This window comes from Varanus komodoensis, unplaced genomic scaffold, assembly GCF_004798865.1.
Source record: "Varanus komodoensis strain SLA01 unplaced genomic scaffold, ASM479886v1 scaffold85, whole genome shotgun sequence".
Classification (NCBI taxonomy): Eukaryota; Metazoa; Chordata; class Lepidosauria; order Squamata; family Varanidae; genus Varanus; species Varanus komodoensis.
Window position 1 is genome coordinate 104537 of NW_025336543.1, and position 26110 is coordinate 130646.

Genomic DNA, 26110 nt, shown 5'->3' on the forward strand with positions numbered 1-26110 from the left:
CAATGCTTTACATACATTTATGACTTTCTCAGAATTAGCAAATTCAGCTAAATTAGAGAATTAGTAAAAAAAAAAGCAGTCTAAATAACATAATATGGTAATTAATACAAATATGCAAAATTGATCTCAGCAACTTTTTTGGTCCATGAGTGGTACTGCCTTGCCACTTTTCTTTTTGAGCCAAATTCACAAAGTATGATTATCACTGCTTCTACAATAGTTTAGCATAGTGTGTAGTTTGTGTGTTTATCGTGTATTTTGAAATAATGAGGTAAATGCGTACCTATTGTTTCTGAGAGTTCTCTCAAAAATTATGTGCTTCTCTAAATGCTCTTTAAACAGCAACTGTTAAATATTTTATGGAATACAAACCAGAGCAATTGCTTTATTTCTTTTAAGTTTCTCTTTAAATTGATTGCATAACAATTCTCTCCAGCACAGTTTTAAACTTAGGGTGCCAGTTCAAGAATGCCAGGAATGAACTGCAGTGAGACCTGGGCAAGTGCCCTGCCCTTCCATTCTCCTTCTCCTCTGGTTCAGCTGTGGAGAGATCAGAAATATTTATTTCTGTTTTTAATTAACTGAGCCCTCAAATATGGTTAATCTTACCTATAGTTTGTAGAAATAAGCTGATTTCATAACCTAAGTTTGGAAGGTTCACATAAAAGAAATTGTGGCGTACCAAAAATGGAAGTGAGCGCTTCTAATTTCCTCCTCATAAATGTGCTGGTTGGGGGGGGGGGGGAGAATAGGAGTGTGTAAGACTTAGGCCCACTGTGACTAATTCACATCTTGATAAACTATGGTTTATTGTGACATCAAAATCAATTCAAGGTTTCTTCTGTTTTATAGAACAGAAGAATATATAGCGGTTCTACAGAGCACCTCTTCTATGGAAGATTCTAAGAAATATTTACATGTACATTTAGAACATATACACATATCTGCTATGATCTCTACAAATATTAATATGTCATCTTTAATAATGACCAAAACAAGATGCGTCACACTAGAAGCCAGTCATGTTAAAGACAAAGCTCTTCGTATGTCTTAGTGGACAGAGATTTAATATGTACCTTACTGTTTAATATACTCTTCTGATGGGGATCACTAAACTATATCAGGAATTAAGTGACTACTGAACTTTATTGGCTTTGCGTGTGGCTTTTTTTTCCATTAAAAGCTCTCACACACTGAAGGTTTATATAACATGGCCAGCTCATTACAATGACTGGGGATTGTGTTGTGTTATCTGAACATCGCAATCATAGGTTATTCAATGGTCAAACAAGCATCACATAATCATACTATTAGTTGTTTTTATTATTTACAGTCTCCCCACTGAAAATTAATGTTAGCCTTAGAGTACTTAAAACACAAAAGCAATTTCTCATCTTGTGCAATTATACAGAAGGCTTCCTTGGGGGAAAAGTTACCCCAACATGATTAATCTACCTCTGCTTGTACAAAAGGTAGATTAACAAATTCTAAAGAATTGCTAACATTTATGGTGCGATCTTGCACACAGTTCAGTGTGGGCCATTTTTTAATTGTTCCGTTTCCTAGTCTTGAGCTGCCAATGATATACTATGATGCAATCATATAAACACAGATGCTTATGGATCTGCAGGGCTATTGGTAGATCTTTCCACAATCAATTGAAATAGAATATACAAGAAACAAATAAGAAAACCTATTTATATGTTTCATTAATAATATTAATATTTGCTTGTATTTATTGTTTATATTATTTTCTGTTTTTCCTCCAAGGTCCCCAGACCATGTAATTTTTAAAATAGATTGTTTATGAAACTTTTATTTTGATATTGTATGTGCTAGCTCTTTGAACAGGATGTTAATTGTTTTTTATGTAGCATTATCGTTAAAAGTCTTTAGCCCTTTCAATAGCCAACATCTGACAAACCTAAAGACAGAGCACAAGGTAATGCACACTCTTTCATATCAGTGCATCATGCCACCTGTGAAAACAGTAGAAATGCAGAAATGTCATCATTTTCCTTTTAAACATCACTTCTACCAGATCACTACACAGTTTTGAGCTTGAAAACCAGATGTGTGTGTTAAAGAGCAGTCTGGGAAAGTCTGAATAGGTGTGAACGCTTTTACATTACATAGCCAAAGAAATAAATCTACAGTTTCTACTGTATATACCTTCCACCTATGAAGATGGAAAATAAGAGAATAACAGAATTTGTTGCATTAATTTTTGTTGGTAAAAGTCTATGCAGTAGAGACATAGTTTAGGGAAACAGATAATTTTTACAAATTTCAGTCCTAATGATGAAAGTTAATATGCGACAGAAGTTAACACAAATATTTAAGCAGATCATAACACAAACAGCAACTGTTCCTTATAAGAGACTTGCTGGCAAAGAAAGAAAGAAGGAAAAAGCAGGATTCTCACTAGCTCTACTGCACAGTGCTCAATCCTGAGATAAACCGCATCCCCTAAATCCTTTGTTTTTCCCTTTTCTCCTTGAGCATTGAGCTGTGAGCACAGAAATCTAAACCTTGCCAAAATGCTTTGGGGACAGAACAGAAAGGAAACAAGAGGCAGCAGCAAATCAGCACAGTATGTGTACTGGACTGGCGGGAGGAGGTATAAAATGGAGGCACACAGTTCCTTTTCCACCCCTCTGTATGTTCACAGAGCACTGGACAGGAGAGAAAAGCCATATTCTCCCCTTTCCAGCTGGCGTCACAGCTCATTAGGGAAAAGCCTGTTTAACGTATCTCCAGCCACCCCCACCCCCATGACTAAATCCCTTGGAGTCTTGCAATGGCTTTTGGGAAAACACACATTGCATACAGCAAGGGCTTCTACTTTACCCAGGAGAAGAAATGGATAACAGCAGGGCTAGAATAGAGATAGCAAGGAGATACAGATCCTTAAACACTAGGCTGGGAAAGAATTTATATTTCTGCTATTAGGAACGAGTATTTGTGTATCAGTCTGTGTTTTCCCCTATGTTTAGCATTCAAACTGATTCCCCTACTCTAGCCCAGAAACAATCTCCATTTGATGTATTCAACTATTTGCTTGAAACACTTAGGTTCATCTACCAAGCAATTAAGAAAATCTCTTTTAAAAATTCAATCAGACTGACTATACATGTTAGATCAAGAAAAAATTACAAGAAAAAAATTAAAGTGGATTATTACTGACAGGTTTCTAATATTTGATGTCAGAAGAAAGAGGAGGAATAGTTCACACCATAATACAGTGAGTGTCAGAAATTGGTAAAAATTTTCATGACAGGATCTCTCTCTCTCTCACACACACACCACATAGAAGCACAGATGAGGGGACACAGGTCCTGTACTGTCCTGTGTATTTTTAAGTAGATGTTTAATTAAAAAGCACAAATTAAAATTCAAATCAAATTTAAATATTCTTACAATTTAAATGCTTGAAGTAATAAAATATGTTTTAAATAGCATATAATAATTCATTCCATATACAAACACCAAAATCTTATCTGTATTTGATTGAATCCTAAATCTACTTAAAACTAACATTAAAAAAAGTCTGCAGTATCAAAAGTCAATCTTCTCTAATTCTACATTGAAAAATCAAAATTTTAAAAACTTTAAAAGTATCATTTAAGTTATAATTAATACCTCTTCCTTGATATTTTCATAGTTCTATTCCAGTACTATTCAATCTATTCCAATCTTCCAAAGAAACTTTTTTTGTTCTGTATCTTAAAACTGGTTTCTACAATACCACTCCTCTGATGGATCGTTCCATTTTTTTCTCAAATTGATGTACCAACAAATGGGCTGTAAGCACGATATTTTCCTTTTTCTTAAACTAACAGAACAATCCTGTACAACAATTATTCTGGAAGATGTGGGAGAGATACAAAACTTCTAGGCCCGTAGAACAGTCACTGCATCCTAAACATGTTTGTCCCAAGAGGAAAGAAGGAAACCGGGCAATCATAAAATACAAAGACAACATATACAGTAGCACTCCAGCCCCTGCATCCCTGGAAACATTGCCAGGATCTGCCAATCAGAGACTGTGTGGGTACTGTCAACTCCACAGAGTATTCCTATTAAGTCATAATGAGAGGAACATGTCCCAACACATATCCCTGCATCACCTCACTGAGTGAAGGGCCATAGAGCAGAATTATTTGGTTCACATGCAGAAGGTCCCAGGTTTAACCCCCAACATTTCCAGGCAGGACTAGAGAAACTCCTGCCTGAAATCCTGGAAAGTTGCTGACAGTCAGGGTAAACAAGACTGAACTAGGTGGACCAATGGTCTGACTCAGAATAAGGTAGTTTCCTATTATTTCTGATGCATACAGAACATGTAAGATGACACTAGAATGTGCCCCACCCCTTTAGACACAGTAGTCCAGTTCGCAAAATTGTGGCTGGAGTAATGGTGGTGCAGTTTGCTGTGTTGTGTGAACACATCCATGCTTAACAAGCCATTCTAGAACCCTACAAAACCCATAGGAAGGAATTCAAATATCCTTATGTTCCTCTTCACAAGCATGCAACACACAAAACGAATAAGAGCCCACACAACAACAGCACCCAAATAATTGCTTGGGTAAAATGCCTGAAAACAAGATACAGAGATTGTTTAGCAGCAGGAGGAGGCCAGAACACACAATAAAGAAGCCATAAACACACACTGATGGCAACAGCCTGCAGTTCCTCACTTCCTTTGTGTTTGGGAAGCAGGAGATGGGAGCTTGAGCACCATCAAGAGCAAAAGGGACCGTGGCTGGCAAAACACTAGACCGGCAAAACACAGAACTTCCAGGACTCAAACCCATACTGCAAGCTCCACAGAGCAGCTCCTCTAACACACAGTCACAGAAGACATTAAACAGAGAACACTGTTTATTGAGTGATATCCAAATAAATAAATGGCACACCATAGGATCCAGGACCTATACAGGGCCCAGTCATATCTTTCAGGAGCTAGTAGAGCTCATGTTTTTCAGGGCGCAATCCCTTATTAGAAAGGGAAGGAAGTCCATACCAGGCATAGCTCAGCCAATGAGGAAGTGTACTGCATGGGCCAATAGCATGATTCCAACTATCCTTTCGGATCACACCCTTTCTCTGGCAAGCAAATCAAGCAATCAATCTTGCCACTTTATGTTTCTTAATAAATAGGTCAGCCCTACCAGATAGCATCCCAGCAGAACTTATGGCCTCCCTTGTCATCTCTCCCCATCCCACCACTCAAGTGATTGCCTCACACAACCTTGTAGCAGCACCCATCCCATATGTGTGCCTCCCTTCCAGTTCAGAGGATTTGAATAAGCAGAGGAGAGGCCACTGGCTTCAAGCTCCTTCTTGCTCAAGTCTATAGGCTACCAAAAACAGATCATACTGTGGTAGAACAAAGGAATTCCTATCCACCTTAGCCAGGAATAAAAACACACGGCATGTGGAAAATTTGAAGTCATTAGTGAACAGCATCTGGGATGTAGCGGATCCTGAAAGTAAAAGACACCTGTGTGCAGTTAGCAGCCGGTCACAGCAGCAGTATTCCTGTGCCAAAGACTATCATTCAACAGACAAGAAGGAGGATAAAAGATGCAATGTTCATCATGACACCAGCTCCATGGCAGGGACAGCCTCATCCCTCATATAATTGTCATTAAGTGTGGAAGGTTGCAGGAGCCTGCCTTGAGCCAGTAGGCTGTCAATCCTACAGAAGAAGAACCAGGAGCTGACCACTGCTGCTGGTCTGCACAAAACAGGAAGTTGGATGAATCCTGTGTCTCTGGAGACTGCTTGGGGAAGCCAGGCAGAAGTGCTCTTGAATTTGTGGACAGCAGTTCAAGTGTGAGCTGAGCACCAGATCTTGCCAACACAGAACATAAATAAATGTGAGGGTGAATGCCTCTCCGATGTGGGAGATTCTCTTTTGCATTGTTAGAAAGGGAGAAGAGTGTTAACAGCAGTACAGTTCAGACAAAACATGTCCAGAATTGCAGCTTCTCATTTCTTCTAGCAAATGGACAAAGCCAATCAGTATTTTAATCAGTATTTATATGTGACAAGTTACATAGTAACGTATAAATCCTTCATAATGTTTAGAGTTAAGTCTGCCTGCCCCGAAGAGTAGAATGAGAGTAAGTACTGTGCACCAAGCCGTGTTTTGCTTTGTGTCTGCATGAACCTCAGGGAGGCCCAGATTAAAAAAACAGAGGAACCATGGAAGGCTTGCCCTGACTAAATTTGAAAGCTGTGCTTTTGTGTGATTAAATTTAAAAAATTTACATTTAAGGCAAGCAAGCCCAGGACTATCAGTACCTATGTGGACCAATCAGCCTTCTATCCCTCCTGTAATTGCAAGAATTAAGGTATTCACATTCCTTGTACAAACCAACTCCAAAATGCAAAATGTGTTCTCCGACTCCATCTGCCTTCATTTCACTTGCAAGCAACTTGGCAAAACCACTTGTATTTGTGCATCATTCCTCTGTCACAGCTGCAGTTAAAGGACTCCTTCCCCAATTTCCCAGCAGCCTGTAGGCAATTGCATAGCAAAAGGACTGTATATTACCCACTTTCAAAAAGATACTCAAGTGCTTTATGGCTTCCTGAACTGAAAGCCCTCCATTGCCCCCTCCTCAATTTCTGTATTTGAACTGCCTCTACAGCAAAGACAAAAGACAATACCAGAATTAGGAGTCAGCAGATACACACACATGCACACACACACCTCCTCCCAGCCACGGAAACAGCTTCTTGGCACTTCATCTGCCAGGGACGATTAACTCTGAAGGAGTCAGGCATTGTCCAGAATGCTGCCACTTTCTCACAGGAAAAAAGGGGAAGAACACTCATAATACTAAACATCGTTCAACAGCATCAAATAATAATATCATGTGCTTGCTCTTTCCACTCTTCTAAACCTCTCATCTCTTCAACCACGAACAAAATATGATGATGGAAGAGTCTGCTTCTCTTTGGGTTTGGTCTTAATGATACTGCTATTTGCAGACTTCACAGCTTTGGTCCCTCCCCCAACCTTTTTAAAGCCACACATAGGAGGCTGTTTGGAAAGCATTACAACAAGAGGATAAAGTTACAATGGGGGCTTAACAGAGGTGCGAGGTGATAGCTTTGTTACAGAGAGGGTTATAAACTGAAAGCCACAAAGAAATCGTGGTATTTCTTTCACATTGGATAGGCAAGTCCAATAGCCACAGCAAGCAAACTGCGGCAAAAGAAAAATAAAACTTTTTTTAAATGACTCCTGTTTGCTTTCATTAGGGAAAAGCAGAATGAAATAGCTTGGCTTGTATCTTGCTCCCAGTGGCACGGTTGGCTTAATTTAGTTGGATGCAGTGTTAAAAACAACTTCAGTACTCAACAGATGAACTAGGACCTTGCCTATGAAAGCTAATGACACTTTAAATGTACTAATTTTTAATATTGTACTGGAAAGTATGTGATTTTGATCTCCATATTATAGGAAAGGTATGATATTAATGTTAAACTGAGGTATCATATTATTTAGCATCCAACTGTTTAAGTACCAGTTTATAGAGATGAGAGTGTCAAACTAGGTCTAGAAAAACATTTATTTAAGTTGTATTCTAACTTTCTAACAAAAATAGCATTCAAAGTGGCTTACACTCAGATCCAGATTAAAACAAATTATTAGCTACAATGTACAAAAATAAATACATGCACACAACAGTAATAAAAGCAATATGAAAAGAAATAAAACTGTAGTCAAGCAGTTAAAAAACCCCTCCAGCAGTAGAGCAAATTACACACCAATATCCTGCTTAAATAAAAACTTATTTGCCTGACAGCTGAAACACCTCAGAAAAGAAGCCAAGTGAACCTCCACAGTGGTGAGTTCCAAACCCTGAAAGCAGGGTTTGGGGACCTGAAAAGGTCCCCAAACTATACTGAAATCTCCACTGGGCTATGAATCTCTCTCGGGATCTTGGATAAGTTAGTATCTCTCAGCTTGACCTATCTCATTTTTAAAATAAAGGGCAAGCAGAGCTTAGAAGAAAGGCAGGATATATGTGTAATTAATTGCTTCAAGTCATTGTTTCAATTACATTTCCAATTGTAGCTTGGGCAAACTACATTTGGTAGTAAGCAGAGTTGGCATGATCTGCACGGAACAAATAAAATACAGCTACTGCAAACCAGGAAGAGAGGGAACAAGCAGAATACAAACCTGAGACTGCTTTGAAAAGGAAAAGTGCCTCTGGTTTGCTAAGAAGTGTGATATATTTATGGAGGAGATCCAAAATTACTTTATGCTAATACCCAAAACCACCAGTTGATCATCCCTTCTTTAGATTCCAAGCATCAGGTAAACCATTTGCCATTAGATTATGTGACATTAATCATTTTTCAGTATCCTGAACTTTAAAAGAAGAAACCCTTACATGCAGGTAACACAAACCCACACAGATAACACAAGCCTCAATGTCACTGTCTACTATTATTTCCCAAACTTTTTTTCCCAAACAGTTTACATGATCTTCCTCCTCTGTTTTATCCTCACAACAACTCTGTGAGCTGCATTAGGCTGAGAGTCAGTGGCCAGGTTTGCACAGCATGACAAGCCATTGTGGGTAACTGTTGCTGTTTTCAACAAGCCATGTGGACAACCCACGGCTTATTCTAGGGGCTGTACAATCCACAATGAGTTCTCATATCATCTGGAGCTAGGAGAGCATTTCCACCATGGGTTACAAGGATCTGCTAGCAAGACGCCCTTTCCTTTGCCACCCTTCATGATTTTCAATAACAGACCCTTCACTGATGCCCAAGGAACCATCACTGGTTTGTACCCTTCTTCCCATTCCTGAAAATTGGACAAATGCAATCATATTTACTCTTAGTAACTTTTGCCAGTCTTTCACAAGAGCATTTGTACGACTGCCCAATGTGTGTAGTCTTGCTCAATCTATTTGCTTGCATGTTTCAGCTGACAAAGGGAGTTGCAAAGCAGTGTAGGTAAGATACGTGGACATTGACATGCAAAGGGTGCATATATGCTAATCTGAGCACAAAAGTGCTTCTCCAACTTTCCAGTTATTCTAGAATAAAGAGGTAATAGGAAGTTGCACCCACTAGAGACAGGCTTGTCTCAAGGGCTAGGGAGGTAGAGGTGTTGCTGTGGTCTTTAACAATTCAATCTCCCTATCCAGGTGTCCTGTGTGTCCAACTACTAGTCTACAGTATTTGCAACTTGTGTTGAGCCAATGGGACAAACTGGGGATTCTGCTGGTCTACTCCCACGTACCCAGCAGTCTCCCTTACTAAGCTGTCAGTGTTGTTTATAGCTGCATCACTGGGGTTCTGCAGGCTAGAGACTTTGCAGGATGCCAACATTCATGCTGAGGGCATTTCTGTTTGAGTCAACTCAGGATTTCTTGGTCTCCATGGGACTGCCCCAACATGTTATCAGCCCAACACATGTATTAGAGCACATTCTAGGCTTGATTTTCTATGGTCAGACATGATGATGGTGTTCTGAAAGTATGGGACTTTGATTTAGTCCCTTTATTCTGGTCAGTCTCACACCTACTGAGATTTAGACTGACAGTGGCCTTTCCCCACTGCAAGTGTGGGAGATCTATTAAGATGATCCATACCTAGAGGCTAATGGCCTCAGACTGTTTCCAGACAGCTCAGGGGGGAGGTGTTTCCAGGAGATGTAGCTGCCAATCAGTCAAGGCTCTAATTAAGCTGTGAACCACAGAAATCACCTGAGCAACTGACACAATCATGCTTAAGCATTATAGTAGAATTTGTGTGGCTCATAGAATCATAGAAGAGTTGGAAGGGGCCATGAAGGCCATTGCGTCCAACTCCCTGCTGTTGCAGGATACTATGTTACACCATCCCACTCAGATGGTTGTCCAGGTTCTTTTTGAATGTCTCTAGTGTGGGAACGCTCACCACCTTCCTAGGCAGCTGGTTCTACTGTTGTATTGCTCTGACCATGAGGAAGCTTTTCCTGATGTCCAGCCTGAATCTGTATTGCTGCAACTTGAATTGATTATTCCATGTCCTACATTATGGCATCAGCAAGAAGAGATCTGGACCTTCCCCTTTGTGACAGCCTTTGAAGTACTTATATCAGGTCCCTCCTCAGTCTTTTCTTCTCAAGGCTGAACATGCCCAGTTCCCTCCCTCCCTCAGAGGGCAGTGTTTCCAAACCCTGGATCATTTTTTGTTGCCCGCCACTGAACCCTTTCTGATTTACTTGCATCTTTCTTAAAACTTGGTGCCCAGAACTGCACACAGTATTCCAGGTGAGTCTGACTAGTGAGGAATATAGAGGAACTACTACTTCTTGTGGTTTGGAAGTAATACTTCTGTTAATGCATCCCGAAATAGCATTTGCCCTTTTGGCAGCTGCATCACATTGTTGGCTCACGTTTAGCCTATTGTCCCCAATTACTCCAAGATCTTTTTCTTTTTCAGTTTTGTTAAACCACGTATTCCCCATCTTGTATCAATGACTTTGGTTTCTTCTTCCTAGGTGGAGGACTTGGCACTTGTCCTAACTAAATCTCATTCTGTTGGTTTCAGCCCACGGTTCAAGTTTATCAAGCTCACCCTGGATCTTCATTCTGTCTTCCAGAGTGTTTGCTATCCCATCCGGTTTTGCATCATCTGCAAATTTGATCATCTTTCCTTGTACTTCCTCATCCAAATCATTAATGAAGATGTTGAAGTGCACTGGGCCCAAGACTGAACCCTTTGGCATCCCACTAGTTACCTCCATCCAAAGAGTGCCATTGATGAGCACTCTTTGTGACCAATTTAGTAGTCAATTTTGGATCCACCTAATAGTTTTTCCATCTAGTCCAGTTTTTGCTAATTTGCTTATCAGAATGTCGTGTGGCACTATGTTGAAAGCTTTACTAAAGTCTAGCTAGATTATGTCCACAGTGTTTCCTCTGTCCATTTGGGAAGTTACCCAGTCAAAAAATGAGATTAAATTAGTCTGACAATCATGCTGGCTTCTATTAATCACTGCATTGTCTTCAAGATACTTGCAGATGAATTTTTTAATAGTTTGCTCCAGAATGTTTCCAGGGATTGATGTCAGACTAACTGGTCTATAATTCCCAGGTTTATCTTTTTCCCCTTTTTGAAGATAGGGACAACATCAGCCCTTCTCCAGTTGTCTGGCACTTCTCCGGTTTTCCATGATTTATCAAAGATGATAGCCAGTGGTTCTGAGAGTTCCTCTGCTAGCTCTTTTATGACTCTGGGATGGAGTTCATCAGGCCCTGGAGATTTGAAAGTGTTTATTTCACCTAGGTATTCCTTGACCATTTGTCTGTCAATCTTGGGCTGCCATCTCTCACTTCCAGCTTGATTGCAGATTTCCTTGTGGGAGAAGACTGAAGCAAAGTAGGAATTGAGCGCCTCTGCCCCCACTTTTTTTTTTTTTTTGGTCATCTGTTATCACTCTGCCATCCACTAAGTAGCTGGACATCCTTCTCTTTCTCATGTCTTTTGTTCTTGATGTATCTGAAGAAAGCTTTCTTGTTGTGCTTAGCATCCCTTGCTATTCTTATCTCATTTTCTGCTTTAGCCTTCCTGATGCATTTCCTACAATTCCTAGCTATTTGTTTATATTCTTCTTTCATGGCCTGGCCCTGTTTCCACTTCCTGCACATGTTCTTTTTTTATTTTTAGGCTGTCACTTATCCCTTTGTGGAGCCACGTGGGCTTCCTCTGCTGTCTTCTACACTTTTTTCTTGATGGAATTGTTCCTAGTTGTGCTTCAAGGATCTTCCTTTTCAAGATTTCCCATCCCTCTTGGACACCTTTCCCCTTACGTGTGTTGCCATGGCACTTCGCTCATCATTTTTCTGAATTTCTTAAAGTTGGCTTTCTTGAAGTCCAGGATGCTTGTTTGACTCCAGTTACCCTTTGTCTCACTTCATAATTGAGAATTCAAGTATTGCATGGTCACTTTCCCCCAGAGTTCCCATGGTTGTTATTTTGTCCACCAGCCCATCCCTGTTATGCTATGCTAGTCGCAAAGTCACGTCTGACCCATCACAACCCCATGGACAACAGTCCTCCAGGCTCTTCTTCCTCCACCATCCCCCAGGCTCAACCTAAGCTCACACCGACTGCTTCAGTGACTCCATCTAGCCACCTCATCCTCTGCCATCACCTTCTTCTTTTGCCATCTATTATTCACAGCATTAGGGTCTTCTCCAGTATTAAAGCAAGTATAGTTGATCCTCTTGTACCTTCCTGTACTTTCTGCTGGAGAAAGTTGTCAGCAACACATGTCAGGAATCTCTTGCAGAGGCCATGCTTGGCAGAGTTTGTCTCCCAGCATTCATCAGGGAAAGTGAAGTTCCCCATAATGGCATCATTCTTCTTGGAAATGCTGGCAAGTTGCTTTTCTAAGGTTGCATCCTTGTCCTCTTTTTGACTGGGTGGACAGTAATGTATGACAACAACTACGTTTTTCTTATTTTTTGCTCCCTTTAAATTTAGCCAGAGGTTTTCAATGGGGCTACTAAGTTCTTCTTGAATTTCTGTGCAGATATGTCTCTCACATATAGTGTGACTCCACCCCCATTTTTGTCCTTTTTATTTTTCTTGAACAGGCTGTATACAGGCTGTATACATTTTTCTTGAACAGGCAATTGTAGAGTTCCAGTCATATGAGTCATCCCACCAAGTTTCTGTTATTCCCATAAGATCATAATTGCCCTCGTATATTATGAGCTCAAGGTCATGTTGCTTGTTTCCCATACTCTGGGCATTGGTGTAGAGACATCGAAGTTCATTCTTGCTGTGCCCTGGTTTTCTTTCTACATTTTTGGGGAGACTGGTCCTGGGCCCTGCTTGAGGTTTTTACTCTGTTTAAATATATGTCTTCACCAGGTGATGGTATGCCATGCTGCACATTCCCCCCCCCCCCATAGGTTTTAGCTTAAAGTTCTTCTGATGAAGTTTTTCATGTGGTGGCCAAACACCTGCTTCTCATTCTTTGTGAGGTACAGTCCATCATTTGCCAGTAGTCCATCTTCCAGGAAGTTCAGCTTGTGGTCCCAGAATCCAAATCTCTCTTTATGGCTCTGTGGCATATCCTGGAGCTGAGAGTGATGAAATGAGATGGGTGACAGCTTGAGCGCAAATGGAGAAACATTCCTAATGGGTACAACCAAATCCTGGTTTGGGCCTATAATCAGGCTTACTTAGAGGCAGTGAAGACAAGGCTCCAGCAGGTAGTGCTTGGGCAGTATTACTTGCGCCCGTGCATTCTCCATTGTCCCACATGCTATTTAACATCTACTACGTAAGTACAGTTATCTAGAGTTTTGGGGTGCTTTGTCATCAGTATGCTGACATGTAGTTCTACTTCTTTTCATCTCCATCAGATGCTACATCAGTGCTTGGCTGCAATAATGGACTGGATAAGGGCTAACTGAAGCTCAATCCAAACTAGACTTAGATAGTGTTAGTGGATGGTTCTTATGATGGGAAGAAAGGTCAAAGAAATTGCACTTCCCTTGAAGGAGCAGGTTTGCAGCTTAGGGGTTTATGTTGGCATTTTTGTCACTCAAAGCGCAAATGGCCACAGTGGCACAGAGTTCCTTCCATCAGCTTCAGCTGGTGGTCCGTGTTTCATCTGGGCAAGGTTTCAGTAATCTATGCTTTAGGATCTCACTAAATTAGATTACTACAATACAGTCTATACAGGGCTCTAGCTCAAAAGTTGCAGCTTGTGCAAAACATGCCAACCAACTAGTAACTGGAACACAAAACGTAAATTCTGCCTCAGGTGCATTGGCTACCTATATGTGGAGACTGATTCAAGGTGCTTTTAACTTAAAAAGCCCTACATGGCTTAGGACTACAATACTTCTCCCAAATGCAACCTACCCATAGTTTATGGTCAACACCTGAGTGCCATCTCCAAGGGCATCTCAAAACAAAGCAACAAGGGATGGTTTCCCAATTGTGAAATGATCTCCTCACTGAAGCCCACCTGGCAGCAACTTTGTCATCCTTTCAGCACCAGGTTAAGACAGCCCTCTATGCTGAGACATTTAAAGATAACTAATATTATGTAATAGCTTGATTGAATATCCATGTTTGGTGTTTGTAGTATTCTGTACTAAATACTGTTTTCAGCTACTAGATTGTTTTAAATTTTTAATTGTTTTTAAATTCTGTACTACAGAAAACCATTATTATTTTTATTGCATCACACTCCTTAGAAATGGTTATAAACTGACCAAAAAGCTTTGGCTACTGGGTGATATAGATGGCAAACAAATAACCTCCACCATCCCAATTTTCACAGCTCCTTTTTGGAGCACTTACTGGTAAGGCTATTTCAGGCCCTTCTCAATAATTTGCTAGTCACAATATTTATTTGTTTCAGTTTTATACTGCCAATAGCCAAAGTGCTACTGGAGCATTTACTGGTGTAGCTTATTTACAGAGTGTCTTATGGTGCTATGCAAACCCACCCAGTGGCTGGGTTCACACAACATTCACCGAACCCACAATGGTGCTGCCGATGTGGTTATTTGTGGTTTGTCTAATCCTGTATCTGTAGTCTCTTGATATACAGCAATCAAATTAGGCCATACAAATACCATGCCAAAATAGCCCCATGGCACCTGCCAGAAAGCTTCTTTACAAGGACAACATCATACTAAATGTGTTAAATGATCATACAATCCAAGACCCAGTTGGAATAAATACTCAAGACTTATGCCACTGTGTGTTCTATCATTTCATCTTGGTCAATATTGCATTGAAGAAAATAACAAGTTGTTTTGAACCCTAATAGTACTTAACACCATCAAGGTAGAGAAAAATCTGGCAGCTTTTTGGTTTTCTGTAAAAAAAAAAAAGTATAAAAATGATTGTACTTCTCCCATACTTTTCCATACAGTTAAATATGCTTCATAAGCATATATCTAATATTTTCTAGGCCTTAGGAAAGGGGCATTAGCTTGGTGCCTGAGTTAATAAGAGAATCAATGAGTTCAAAATCTCAATATTCCAGTCAATTTTGTGGCAGTGTTTGTCAGCAGACAAAGCATCATGTAATCCATGCTGTTTTCTCCCACTACAGCTAATAGTCCTGTCCACCACATCAAATCATCCCTTTTCTCCTAGAGCAGAGCATCTATCCCCGCTTATCCATATGTCTCTTTTGCTGAATGAATGGAGTATCAGGCCATGGTGTAAATGGATGAAGATAAGAGTGGTACAGGCTTCCTACTGTGCACATTACTTATTTAATGTATTTAAAGCATTTTACCCTACTCTTCAGCTGAAAACAAAAGCTGTAGCTTTCCAGTAGGAGACCAGATAAAGGCCTCCAACACCTTTGCTTTCTACCCACAAACAAAATGAACTCAATTGCCCAGAAAATAATTTCTTTAACAGTTTAGACTCATGAATAAACAGTAGATAAATTAACACCAGATATGGACTTTGAGGATCCCCTAAACACATGAGGAATGTACCCAATGAGTTGTATTCATGCACAGTGAATTACCTGTCTTTGCAATAAAAGTGCAGCCTGGCCTCCTACCTCTCTGTATGCCTTCGCCTGAATTAGGAAAAGCCCTGCTATATGCCTATGTCAGGAGGCTAACTTGGAACTCGTGTGTAATCCTATTTAATGAACCTGCTATACTGCCATGATTATATGTAGGCTAAAGTAAGCAAACTTCAACATATATCACACCAACCACACTTAAAATTCTTCAGGAATCCAAAACTACCACTTCCTAGGTCTTAATTTACAGTCATTTAGCTGCACTAGAATCACTCAACACAAATGTGCAATAAAACCTATCATGATAATGCTTCTAATGGGGCTGTTAAGGAAAATTAATCGGAAATAACTAATCTTAAGTATGTGCTCCTAAATGAAACAAACAGGAGAAGTAAATCCCGAGTAAGCAGCTACCCTTAAAATATTACAATAAATGACTAAATATTATCATAGATTACTAATATATAAAATATTTTCAAAACTGCTTGCTTCATAATACATCTGGCTGGACAAAACAAAATCTTGTATTCACAAGTACTGGATTCTGTGATCAATAATGCAAAGAACAAACCAACACTCATTGCACTTATCACCTGCTACAAGTAACAATTAAAGTTCCAACTGCTGAAAACAGAGAAACTAGTTTACACAAGTTGCATTTTTCCCTCCCTCCCATCTGTGCGCATGCACATACACATATTCTGGCAATAGGAACAAATGTTCAAAATTCTCAGCCACGCTGCTTTACACAGTGCAAAGTGACTGCAATCAAAGACGTTACAAATAGCGTCACCATGACTATCTGATAACAAACCAGTTAATTCTTGATGCTATTCCCAGAAGCATCACAGCTTTAGTAGCTCCAGTGCTCATTCAGGCTGCACTTCAGAGGGATAAATACAGAACAGCTGATCCCACAATGTTGCCAACTTCTATACTAAGAGGCTTCCTGGGTACCTAGTGGGAGTTCTCTTAAGCTTTTAAGCCCATTGACAACATGGTGAGCAGGCTGTAGCTCCAAAGCCAGGAGGCTGAAAGCTATAATCCCATTTCAAAACATCACCTCATGGCCAACAAGCAGAGAAGCAGGATAAGGATGCTCTCCATTTTAGATCTAGACTGGCTGGAGCTTCCATCTCACAAGCATGAAGCCCAAAGAACAGGTATTAAAGAGCATCCTACTCTGACTCCAAATGCCATGCCAAACTTCCAGCAATTTACAGTGGTACCTTGGCTCATGAACTTAATCCATTCCGACTCTGGTTGTGACCCAAACTGGTTGTGACCCAAGTCAAATTTCCCCGTAAGTTTCGATGTAAATAAGGTTAATCCGTTCTGTAACAATTTTTTTAAAAATCAGAAAAAATTGAAACAAAGTGACAACAACAAAGTAACAAAGTACAGTACAGTACAATGGAGAACACTAACCTAGGTGGGGTGGGAGGTTATTGTTTTGAGGGAGCGTCCCCCTCCATAAGGACATTGCAGAGATCTCTTTCAGGGGTTTCCTCTCTTGTCTCTTAGCTGCAGGGTCAATTTTGGTGAAAATTGTGTCTATAATCACTTGCTTTTTGTATAGTCACTTGGGGGGTGGGGAGATGGCCGCAATCGTGCTGGCTGGGTGGGTGGGGGAGATGGCTAAGATTGCGCCCATCTTTCCTGCAGAAGTGCACCCATGAAAACGCACGTCTTCCCTGCACAAATGCAACTGCCCACTCGGAGAGGAGGAGGAAGATGGCCGTGATCTTGGTCACCACCCAATGTGGAGTTCGCACATTGGAGTTCATGAAATTTTGTTCACAATCCGATTTGGTCATAAACCAAGGCGTTTGTGAGCCAAGGTACCACTGTATTCTCCAGCAATCCTACATTCATCCCTCTGTCTATATTCAGCAATCACCTAGTTCTGCTATTTTTCTTGAAACTGCAGCTAGATTTCATGCTGGCATCAGAGTGAGGAGGGAGTGTGAATTACATGAATTTGTAGTAAACAACTTGAAGAACTGGAGTTACACGTACATGTACACAGCCTGTCTTCCTCCTCCATGATCTCTGTGCATCACAAATATTAGCAACTAGCAAACTAAGATACTAGTAGAGGTGACTTATTACAATACTGATGACAGCATATGTTTGCCACATGGTAGAAGTCCAAAATTGGCACACTAAGTGGAAAAAAATTAAGTCCTGAGAATACAAATGCTAAACAAATTTCTCACACACTAATGCAGAGATGCATTATGAAGATGTTGGCAGTCAGACTCTAAAAGACTTACGAAAGGATTCTGAGTGGAACTTCTGGATATCCAATTCTTAGTGGTTCACTAATGGTGAGCAGAGTTCATTAGACTGTTGAGCAGATGTGACTGAAAGCAAGAAGGCCATCTTCCATAACAGGAAGTTGTAATCACAAATATTGGTGATTATTAAAGGCCAAAATTGTTCAGACATTCAAGTCTTCAAAGCTACACACAGTGTACATGCTGTCCATCAGGTATTAGAAGAACCAGGTTCCAGAGATCCTTAAAGAACTTCCTAATAAGCAAATATATGATTACCCTGGATGGAGGCATGGCTTGCTAAAATTGTGACCAAATAAGGCCTTGACAGATAATAATGCCAGCTCCTTCATATGAAGGAAAGGAGAAAGCGTAATGCAACTGATACTGCAAAATATCAAAATAATAGAGATTGGGGAAGACAACAAAGTATTTCTAATTCTTTATGTATAACTTAAATGTAAACAATTTCTGTGCTGCTTATAGCACTTGGCTCTATGACTGATGACCTCATTCATGAGGTGCTAGTTGGCATGTGGAGTCATGAGGTCCAGATGATGAATCATGCCCTGGTTCATTATTAGCAGATTCAAGACTATCAGTAGTCAAAGGTACTATGCTAATGACAGGAGAGAATGAATACAAACCACAGTAGATGTGGCCACCATGCTGTGAAATAGATGCAGTCCATCCTGTCCACCCCATCTTGGCTAGAGCACCTGCGACAAGCAGGAACTGTGGCAACATCTCAGGAGTAAAGGAACAACTCCCTGCATGATTCCCAGATCTGTCCTGCTCAGCTGCCCAACTTGCAACACTGATGGTTTATCAACATAACAGAAAGTGCTGGGGAGTGCCCCAGCACTGAAATAAGAGGAGCACCAGGGCAGCAGCTACCATGTATCCATGCAATAAGGGAGTATGATTAAGCCCATCTGCCTCACACTTGCACACCACTTGAATTACAATTATGCCAATGTCATTAGAGTTTCCCTTCTGCTCATGAAAGTAAAATACTATGGTGCTGTTGTCAGATGCAATTTTAACCATGAAGTCTAGATACTGAATGCCTGCAATTCTGTGAGAAGTTCAAGTAGGTTGAAGCACAGATGTTTCTCCTTGGACTAGAGGCCCCATATCTGGAATGTCCTCCAATGTGCTCCCCATCCTATGTTGGAGGCATTTGTCAAAGTTGACACAAAAGCTCAAGTCATGGAGGATGACTCATATGCAGACAATGTGGCAGTGAAGATTTGTAGCAGTAGACACAAGAAACCAATAATCTATGTATGGATAGATAAATATGCCCTGTAGATAATGGTGGGTGGTGATAGTTGGTGAGCCAAAAAGTAGTACATGGAATTGAAAAATACCCTCCCTAAAAAAGAAAACATAGGAACTATTAGTGGAATAATTATATGGCAATATGGATCTATGCGTCCTTGAGATCTAACAATGAAAACCAATCTCTCTTCTGGAGTGGGAGGAGGAGGATATTGGTGAGTGTGACCATTCAAAATCACTAGGAAGTGATGAAAAAATTCACCTACCTGAGGCCTAGGATCAGACAGAAACCTCAGTCTTTCTTTGGCATGGTAAAATAGTGAGAATAAAACTTGCATCTGACATCCAGCAGAGAGACGGGTTTGATGGCTCCCTTCTGCAACATAGTCTGCACCTCGTCTAAAAGGAAAATCAACAGGGACGCAATGTGGAGAGTATTTATTGGAAAAGGTACGGAGGGATGGAGCAGAACTCTATCTGATATTCCAATCAATGATGGATGATGATTAAATTTATTAGACAATTTTCCTCTTTAAAAAAAACACAAGGCATCTTACAGCAAGGTTTAAAACACACAAAAAGTTTAAACAATTTAAAACCAGCTAAAACCAATTTAAAATGGCATGACTTACTAAAACAACTAAATTAAGAGGCCCCATCATATGCCATCAGATGCCTTGGTGTAGGTGAAAGTCTTAACCTGAAGCTGAAAATATAACAATGCTGGTTCCAGGAAGACTTCAGTGAGAACAGCATTCCAAAATCAGAGTGTCAGTACCAATAAGGTCCTCTCCCTTATTGTTACCAGAGAACTTCTGGTAAAGACAGAATACCAGGTGACTGAGAATAGGAGAGCCAGTATGGAGTAGTGGTTAAGAGCATGGGACTGGGACTCAGACTATCTGGGTTCTAGTCCCTGCTCAGCCATGGAGCCAACTGGGTGACTTTGGGCCAGTCACAGACTCTAAACCCAACCTACCTCACAGGGTTGTTGTTGTGGGGATAAGATGGAGGAGGAGATGTAAGCTGCCTTGAGCCCTTTGTAGGAAAAAGGCAGGATATAAATTGAAAAATAAATAAATAAAATAAATACTGCCTGTATGAGGTATTTTCTCAGCCAGAATCAAACATATTACAAAGACCAGCAAGCATGGGCACCATGCACTTTTCTTTAGTTTTATGAAAGTGTTTGTTTTATGTTTGCCTATTATCTATTGTTTTAATTATTGTATTATTGTGTTATTATATTACTATTTTAATCATTGTAAGCCGTCCTGAACCGTTTTATCATAAAGGATGGGATAAAAATGATTTAAATAAATAAATAACCATTTGTACATGGGTCATTCTTTGTCTTAAACAGCCCATTGCCACTGAATGAAAAATACTCTCTGCCTTGCTTTTTATGAAAAGCCTGCAGACTTGGGCCAACGTAAAGCTGGTGCCTTGACATGCAAGCTTGCTAGTTAGCTACGCTTAGTCTAAATACTGTAAAGGAACATAGTCACTGATTTACAAGTTCCTGCCCCTTAACCGTTTTTCATCAGGTGCAATGTGCTTTTTTGTTCTGTGTTGCATCATCAGTAACTTTGTTTGGGAACAGGTTTTGAAACACACACCTAGTCTGTATCCAAGATATTGTACATGTGTTCCAGTCTTCAATAGGAAGGTGGGACTGATGACAGCTCCTTCCAAGAGAGCTGAATAGATTACTACACTGCAGGAAGCATGGACATCACCTCTGGATGGGCTTGTGGAAGAATAGGATCTTTACTCAAGGCCTCTAGTGACAGATATTTGGCTGCATAGCTCTGCAGTCAGAGCAACTGAAGGGATACAGAAGGGATGTGTAGCCACTGTGGCGGATTAGTCTATGATGAGACTTCCTGTGAGGTCAGCAAGGTCTTGAAAAAGAAGTAGACAGAGGCACTAATTGTGATGGATTGATTGACACTGTCACTCAGACACAGGTAGCCTCAGTGGCTCAAAGTGCCTTTTACTAGCTTAGCCTGTTATGCCAACTACAACCCTACCTGGACAGGGATAGCCTTGTTACAATTACTTACATTCTGATAACCTTATTTGTGTCTGATAACGGTAGGGCTGCCTTGGAAAATGGTCCAGAAACATTTTCCTTCCAACTGGCAAACACTTAGCAATTCTAACTTCTGTGCCCTTCCACCTTTCTACAAGGATGAAATACCTCTCCTAAGCTTAGTTACAGGTTGTAAGAGCCTAAGTTAAACCACGCTCAGTATCTGTTGTTTTGTGTCCCCCGCCTCACCTAGAATGTAGCTCCCTGAGAGCTTCTCCAGAACTGAATTCTGCCCATGGTCTGAAACAGGTTCTACATCCTGGTTTAGCATCGGATCTAAACACATGCATTTAGTTTTACAAGATACTTCTACGTATCTAGATTGAGTTGGTTGCTTTGCATCTATTTTTGTTTGTCAACACAGATTTCACCTTTCAGTTGGATGGAATTTATATTCAAAAGATGTACAAACCAAGGTCTGTGAAGTCTGTACAGTAGGCAATGTCACAAAAACATTTCTCCCAAAATATAAAATAATTATTGAAGCTCAGGTATACAATTCTTAGAAGAGATGAAAGAGGAAACAGAAGACTTCTCCAGTAGACCTGCTTCCACAGAGTGCCCAATAATCTTAAGGGAAAAGGTTTACCATCTTTTATTTTTTTGGGCTCTAACCAGAGCTGGTATGCATAAGTAGTTGACACAAATAATTCAAATCAATGATTTTAATTCAAATCCAGTATTATTGTTCTTTGTATAGAAGTATAATCAAAATCCAGAGCCAAGGGTTTCTAACCAATTATAGTATTAATGCTATATTCTAACAGGTGTTCAGCTGGATCCCTGATAGCCATACAAAATATTGATGTTACAGTCTCTGCCACCCAGAATTGCTAATATAAGGTTTATGTAGGTCATTCCTAGTTCCTCATATCTTTATCAAACAAATGATTTTTAAATTATTGAAACTAAGTTGCACTATTGTACAATATAACCACAAAATTCTGCAGCACTTTCCCATAGAATCCAGACATTGTTAATTTAACCATTTCTCAGAGAAAAACTTCAAAACACAAAATGTTCTGAAGATCTATAGTATGCTTTTATTTCAAAATTCAGTCATCAGGAAACCTAGAGCTTCAGGGTGAGCTGCCTTTTCTTTCTGACAAAATACTTAGGTTTTGCACATACTGTGCAGCATGGGTGGCAACTTGTCATGAAGCATCATGCAAGATATTCTTGCATAACTAGTGACATGGCATACCAAGCTGTTCCAGTTTCTAGTGCAGCAATTATGTGCTATTCATATAGTAGATTGTGCGCAGTCACACCTGGAACTAAGTAGAAAATTTTAGTATGTAAAATATCACTAGTATTCACTATTAAATAACTACAACTTTAGAATATGATATTATGTTGCTAAAGCAATTCTAAATTGACACAAAAAGTATAAAAAAGATGAGCAAATGAATGTTAGAAAATAGTATATGAATGTTATAGACCAGTACCTCCCATTCAAGCAATCAGAAAGAATTTTTAAGCCAAGTGCTACAGAGTTCACAAGAAATATACAGTAACAGAAAGTTTTGTATCAAAATGTTCATGATACCTCAACAGAAAATATCTAATTTGTATTACTTATCATAGCACACAGCATAACCTCAGCACTAAAACACAAAATTAAAACTTTGTATACACGTGAACCAGAATTTTAGAGCTCCGTACAATATCTAGATTACACCAGGAAGATGAACAGCCAAGACTTTGATAGAAACTATTCAACCATCCTTTAGAGACTTGACTAAGCTAGCTAACATTCTCAGGCTGGCCTCTTAATTCCAACTGGAATTCTGTATTTCCCCAGCTTTCCCAATGGCCACACAGTATTCTTTGCTCCACTGAGCCGTCATCCTACACAGGATGCTAGTAAAATAAAACCAAACGGGGGCCCAGCACTGTTGCTTAGTGACCAGGACTACTGCTTTCACAGCAGCTGGGAGAAGAACCAGGATCCTTGCAGCAATTTACATTCTGCTAATCACAGCTGGGGGAAAAGATGCTGAGAAGAATCAAGATTACCATTAAGAAACAGTGATATAAAAGAAAATCCTGTTGAAGGTTTCAAAGTTAAAACTGTGTATGTAGTTTTCATTGTGAGAACAAAAGTGGGGACACAATTTTGAAGAAGCATTAAAAAAACAACATGTTTTTGTAGCCATAATGAAAGGACAAGCAACTGGCTGTACTACTTTTGCTTTGCAGTCTACAAAAACTTGGGTAGTTTACAGCAGCTGAGACTTTTTAAAACATACAAAACTAAATTAATCCAATTAAACCATTTAAAAATAACACAAATTAAAATATATCACAATGTCTCTGTGGATAAAACCAGTTTTTTTTCTCCAGAACAAGCTGCATCTACACAAGCAGCAGAATGAGATTGCAGAACAGACTATGCAGGCATATTGCTTTTCACTGCTTCCCAACATTAAAAAATTCAGATAAAAATATGCACATCATGGAGAAAATTTCAAGCCAAGCTCTTTGCCTGCTATGCTTGTTTGCTGTAGCAAGGATTTAAAAGTATATAAATGCATTAAATGCACTTTCTGTCTACTCTAAAGTCTGAAGTTCTTATTGGCTCAACATTCTACCACATGTACAGACAAGGCCTAAGAGTTCTACAAATGCAGAGGGATGTTCTTGCTCCGTATCTCATTGAATACAGGAAGAATGACAAGACATAGAAAACAGGGGAAGAAAGAGGGATAATTTTAAGTCTACAGAAACTTTTAATATTTACACAAGCATTATTATTACTCACCTGCCCACACAACTATGAGATGGTCATTTATGGCACCCCAATAGCCTAGAAGAACAATGGCTTACCAGCTTCCTACCTAGTCTCAAGGAAATAATTCCAACTTGCTATGGACAACCAGATGAACAGTTATTCAGAAAAGTGATATAGTGTAACAATCCCAACTTATTTGGGATTCATTGAACAGTTCAGGTAAACCTTCAAATGGTGTCCTGAATAGCAGTTACAATCCATGAAGGCTCTGGCACTCCAACAACAGCTTTGACAAAACAGGTTTCTGACTTTCCTGAACTACTTTCTTAAAGGAACTTTGAATTAACACCATTCTCCAAAATGTTTCTAGAGACCATTATTTTCTAGAGTTCTAAGCTGTTTTGGGTAGAGGATCCTGTAGCTGAATATTATCAGAGCTCAGGATCAACAATCCCCTTCTTAAGACCTACATCTCCATTTAAAAATCATCTTCCTAACAGCACTCTGCTCTGCCTCAAGTCCCATGACACATCCAAAAAGATGGCCATTACTTGTGCATGCTAGCGCCTCTGCAATCTGATCCTACCATTTGCAACTATTTTTCTTCATGCATTTTGTTCCCAGGCTTGCCAAAAAATTTTGAGCAGAGCTGCTCTATCTGTAACTCAAATGGGGTTGGGGTAGGTAGCATACAGGAAAAGAATGGAAAAAGCTTCATTTGATGGAGGAGTCCTACTAGAAAAAGATGATCTCCCATACATAAATGGCTTTAAATTAGAAAGGAAAGAGATGTAGTGAAAATGTATAGAACCATGTGGAAAGCTGCTTACCATGAACAGCTTGCTACTGGGATGACTCTCTACCAGCTAAAATATACCTTTTACTTCAATTTTTATAAAGAATAAAGCTTTTGAGAGTTATTTATTGTAATGATGTTTTGTACTATATCAAGGAATGACTAGTATATTAAATGAGACCAATTGCTACCTGTAGGTTACAGTCCTGTCCACAGTTACTGCCAATAAGGTACTCTGTTTTGGACTAAAGGCAGTCTGTGAGTAGAACTGCTGTTTTATGTATAAGCTGAACTATTGTGGGTTTGTAACAATAAACAAATATTTGAAAATCATCCAGGACAGAGTTAATTAAGTCTTATTTGGTATGAGTGAACTGAGTTACCTGAAAAAGAAAAGGGGAACATCTATTTAGATACCAGACAAAAGAACACAGTCACTGACCTGTTTTCTTCCACAAAATTAGGAATGGTCATAGTGAAATAGAATGATTGGCCGCAACTGTCAAAGAGCTTCTTTCTCTAGAGACAAGAACTCTGCTATTTCAGTTCTCCAAATTTAAAGCTCTGGTTGTTAAAATTAGAACATGTTTTATTATTAATATTAAGATGCACTATTAATAATAGCCTTGGGAAACAAAGCACTGCATTGGGTTTATTTACATGCCAAAGACACAAAGTGAATATCCTTAACCAGTGTCTGGCCAGTGTGGTGGGCTGGATAAAGGCCAATAGATTGAGACTTAATCCAGATAAGATGGAGGTCTTGGTAGGCAGCTCAACTTTCCAGGTAAGTGATTTTTGCCTTGTTCTGCAAGGGGTTGCACATGCCTAAGAGACAGGGTGTGTAGTTTGGGAGTGCTCCTAGACCCAGAGTTATCCTTGACTGCTGTGACAAGGAGTGCTTTCCACCAGCTTCAGCTGGGCCATCAACTACATCCTTACCTGGATGAGAAGAACTGTTACCCATGCTCTGGTAACCTCCTAACTGGACTATTCTAGGGTGTTCTAGGTGGGGCTGATCATGAAGATGGTCCAGATATTTCAGTTGGTCCAGAACAGAGCAGCCAGGCTTTTGACAGGGACTGGAAGATATATATGCTGATATAACACTGGTCCTGTACCAACTGCACTGGCTACCAATTGAAGTCTGGGATCAATTTAAGGTGCTACTGATGACGTATAAAGCCCTAAACAGTTTAGGGCCTTGATATCTGAAGAAGTTTCTTCTTCCTTATACACCTGCCCATCCCTTAAGATCTGTGTCTGAGGTCCTTCTTCAAGAGCCGTCTTTGAAGATCAGAAGAGTAGCCACCCAGAGAAAGGCCTTTTCTGCAGTAGCACCCTGGATCTGCCACTTGCTGTCCAGAGA

The 26110-nt window shown here is 39.9% G+C and overlaps 1 protein-coding gene across 1 annotated transcript in view; it reads right to left on the reverse strand.

Moving 5' to 3' along the window:
- LOC123016507 (cat eye syndrome critical region protein 2) overlaps positions 1-26110 on the reverse strand; it is a 140635-nt gene that overhangs the window by 59819 nt on the left and 54706 nt on the right. The gene's annotated exons all lie outside the window — the stretch shown is intronic.